At 46.7% G+C, this 4099-nt stretch overlaps 1 protein-coding gene across 1 annotated transcript in view; it reads left to right on the top strand.

Annotated features, from left to right (window-relative positions):
- Positions 1-3815: 3815 nt before the first annotated feature.
- The window catches only part of BLVRA (biliverdin reductase A), a 32493-nt gene continuing 32209 nt past the window's right edge, over positions 3816-4099 (top strand). The window contains exon 1 of the mRNA XM_009889420.1: positions 3816-3920. The gene's annotated coding sequence lies outside the window, so the exon portion shown is untranslated. The remainder of the gene's footprint in view (positions 3921-4099) is intronic.

The raw sequence follows: 4099 nt of genomic DNA, 5'->3' as shown, positions 1-4099 counted from the left end.
GGGGGAAGCGTTGAAGAGGGCGGCTGCGGTTGCCATCCCGCTGCCGTGCCGTGGCCCAGGCCTCCCTGGAACCCAAAGCCCATCAGCCGGCTCCGAGCTGATAATCCAAAGTACACCTCAACGCGCTGTTTCGTGCTGGGATTCGCGCTCTGTGGTGGTTTGTTCCCCAGGCCATGCCGCCACGGAAGGGACACCATAAAAACCCCCCTAGGCATTACAATACAATTGAAAAAAACAATTTCTGTGAGCGGCCTTCCAGCAATCGCCAAACAAAGCTCCAGATCTAATCTGATGGTCTGACTCCATACACTGATATGCATATTTAACTTAATTACTGCTGTCTTTAGCTTATCTTTTTCATTCCAAATTTATCCCTCGTCATTGTACCACATAAGCTGTTGTCCCTGGCGGAGTTTATTTAAGCGGGCTGTTCAGAGCTGTCACTGAGCTCAGCACTTAGGCTTCTAGCATTCATAAAGTGCGGGCGAGCGCTGCTTAGTTACAGGATCCTGAGCCTTGGCTCGCAGTTTTGACTCATCCGGAATTAAACGATGACTGGACCAATAATTACAGAGCGCGCTCCGCTGCTGTTCCTTACTGCATCGCACCTGCTTTGGTATTTATTGTATGTGCTTCCTGGCTGAAGAGTTGAATCAGGCATTCTTCTCCAAGCTGTTGCCAAGCCAGTTTGTTCTCTTATCCAAGTAGTTTCCCACTTCTTATTTACAATTTGGCTTACCATTGTGATTTCATGGAATATTACCTGCTATTGAATTCTCCCAAATAAAACTGTTTCTTACTGTGGAGGGCTCCAGTGGTTGCTAGTCAACTCCTATGGTCAGAATGATGATTGCATTATTTTGCACTGCTTAGTTGTTCCTGACAAAACAATTGAGAAGTGAGAGGTTGTTAGGTTGTAGCTGAAGTTAATTGATACATCTGCTTGCTAGGACTTGTAACAGTTGTGGGACTGTGGAAGGTGAGAGCAAAGAGAAATGTAGTATGGAAAGACAATCAGCAGAACAACGATGTGCAGATATGACTGAAAAATAGACAATGAGAAATACTGGACAAAAAAGGGAGTGGGTGGCCCAGCTGAGTGCGAACTCTTCCTACGCCCCTAAGAAGCCCTGTTAAAAGTCTGGTTTGTATGCAGAGCTGCAGGGGTTTTAACCTCTCTTTCCGTCCTCCTGCCTTTCCACTAACATCCCTTCTTTGTGGGAAATGGTTGCCTTTACCTTCAGGTGTGGTCTGACTCCTACATATTACTCTCTGAAAAATCTATTTCATACCTTTCAGACCTGAAGAAAGATTTTGTGCCAAAAGCTTGTCTATGGTTCTCAGCTATGCCTGTGTTGGCCTAACTACCCTGCAGGCCTTCTCTTTGTAATTTTGCAATGATGAAAGCTTTACCATATCCATCCAACTTTGGTGAAGATTCATTGCTATTGAAAGGTACTCGTTATTTATAGATACTCTCTCTGCTATTTCCATATGGAAAGAGAAACAGACTGTGTAAGTCATCAGTACACCAGTAGAGCTACATCCACGCTGGGGGCTATTTGCTGCTGCTTCTTCCAGGGTTGGCGTTTCCCCCTGCCCACTGTCACCACCCTGGGGACCCTAGCTTCTCTTGCCATGCCAGCTTGTCATCTCACGGTCACAAACTGCTCCTCCAGAGCTCATGTCTCATTCCACTTTTGGAGGAACTGCTCCCCTCACCCCCCCAATCTTGACCAAGTCTGGAGCTCAGTTAAATCTGGGGTTTGTTGTCAGCCATCTGAATAAACAAACAAGTGAGGCTGTATACAGGAATCAAACAGCAAGTAGTTAGCTAAGTGGTTTAAGGTAACCTAACTCCACAGTGTGGTGGAAAGAGGCAGTTGTGCCCTCCTGTTTGGCTGAGTGTTGCCATTCCCACCTGGTTTGGGGAGCTGATCCATCTGGAAAGTTGGGGGTTTTTTTTATTTTATTTTTTTTTACAAGGTTAATTATGAGATCGGACAGGTTCCTGCATCCTGTAGAACATGTGGCTGAACAAATGCGAGCGCTGTTACTGAATCCAAAGGCTCTGAGGTACATCTGCCTCTAATCACTCCCATATGCATTCTTTCATATGTTCTGGTATTCGTTATGGTTTCCTATCATGTGCTAATTGATTCATTACTTTATGCTAAGCATACAGTCACATGCTAGTCATTAGCAGTCCCATATGTTGAACTCATGATGTATATCTTTAAATGCTGTATCTCCTAGTCTGCCAATCCTCTTTTATGCAATACCACACATATGTTGCAGACCTTCATTTATGCTTTGATGGATTTTCAACTTCCTGCTCGTTAGTCTTGTATGTAATTCTTCAGTTATGCTCTGGAGCTCCTCCTTATTGCAGTTGTGTAACGACTCTAATTAGGACTGATGATCCCTAGATCTGTGCTTTAGCCTGGGTACTACAATGTGTTTGACAGGGGAAGGAAAGAGTTTTGAAACATCCTGTGACATATTTGAAACATCTAGCATAGTAACATCAGTATAAACCCATGTTCAGATGAAGTTATGTTATACCACGGAAGTTTTGCACGAGTTAAAACTCCGTAACTGCCTCAGAAAATGGGACTCTGGAAAAGCACATGTAGCTGGTAGGAGGCCAAGTGAGTTCCTTAAGTCTTGCTGGTGAGGAAGTTAACTCATCAGAAGAAATGAGTGGGAAAAAATGGAAAGAAGGGTGTATCACTCTTACAATCCCAACCTGCAGAGTTTCAGAATAAACAAGGAATCTAGAGCTGCATTGAGTTTTAAAGTTTTATAGGAAGAAGACAGACTACTTACGGTATTATTACTCTCACGTAGCATGCCACAAGGTTTGCCAGAAACAGGTTGACTTGAACACACTTGGGTGCAAAAAAAAAAGATACTGATTTCTCCAGAGTTCTATCTGCTTTACGTTTGAGGTGAATGAGTACAGAATTTAATTATTTGTACCTGTAGTCCCAATGTGATGCTGTTTTAGGTCATATCATAGTCTATAAATGCCCAGCATCAGCATGGTATAGAATGATCTGTGGAGTTCAGACCATCCTTATTTCATAGTCTGTTTATTGCTGGAACTACTGGCCTGGGGGAAAATAGCTGCACCCCCCAGGCTCTTATCGTCCAAGCCCTGAATGAAGCAGCTGAAAGTCCTGTTGCACGCAGATAAGAAACTGTCAAGTAAAGAGGCTGGGAGTGAGATATGGGTAAAAAGTGGCTCTCCAAGCAAAAACTAGTGCTTAAGCTCAGGACGTGATGGGCCAGCATGCAATCCCTGTAGGAAGGGGGAAAAACAGTCTTGAGTAAGAGCTTGTGTAACACCTGGCCTGGGCTTTCCTAGTGGCTGCTGCCTGTATACTGCCTGCTTGGGGGAAGCCGGGCACAGAATGATTTCTTTTCCGCTTGGCACTGCTGAAACTCCCCATTTCCTGAGCAGGGACTCAGCCTGCAGCGTACACCCTGTGGATGCAGCTGGGTGGACGCGATCACTGCTGATGTACCAGTGTCTGCAAGCCATTGGCATGACTGGGCTCTGGGGAGCACCTGGCTGGGGTGACCGCTGTGTGGGCTTAACCAGGGGTCTTCCACAGGTCCCCCGGGAGGGGCCAGCCCCTTGCTAGCCATGTGCTTGGTGTTTTCTGGGCGAAAGCTCCCAGCCTCAGTACCCGTACCAGCTTTCCTGCTGCTGCAGCTGCTTCTGGCTATAGCCCGCCCCTATAGTGTCCTTATTGGATTCCTGGCCAAGGGGGTGTTGCTGCAATGATAGCAGCGGGGCGAGCGGTGCATTGATATGCTGGAGCTGCAGCGTGTTGTATAAGAAGGAGCTGCAGGGCTGCAGGGCGCGGAGGAGAGTTAAACAGGATCACGTTTCTCCTCTGTGAGCTGAAGAGGTTAGTGACTATTACTTAATCCCTGCTAACTGTAATTAGGATTTGGAAGCACCGCTTTCGTCTTCTGACACCCCTCTCCACCCTTCCCAAGATTGCTTGCCATCAGCGTCTCCCCCTCGGTTGTGAAGGAGCGGGAGGGGGGGGGGGGTCCTGCAAGCCACGTTGCCCTAGCTGGCCCG

This window comes from Charadrius vociferus, unplaced genomic scaffold (genome assembly GCF_000708025.1).
Source record: "Charadrius vociferus isolate BGI_N301 unplaced genomic scaffold, ASM70802v2 scaffold97, whole genome shotgun sequence".
Classification (NCBI taxonomy): domain Eukaryota; kingdom Metazoa; phylum Chordata; class Aves; order Charadriiformes; family Charadriidae; genus Charadrius; species Charadrius vociferus.
The sequence above is the reverse complement of the archived record's forward strand: the minus strand, read 5'-3'. Positions and strand labels throughout refer to the sequence as shown.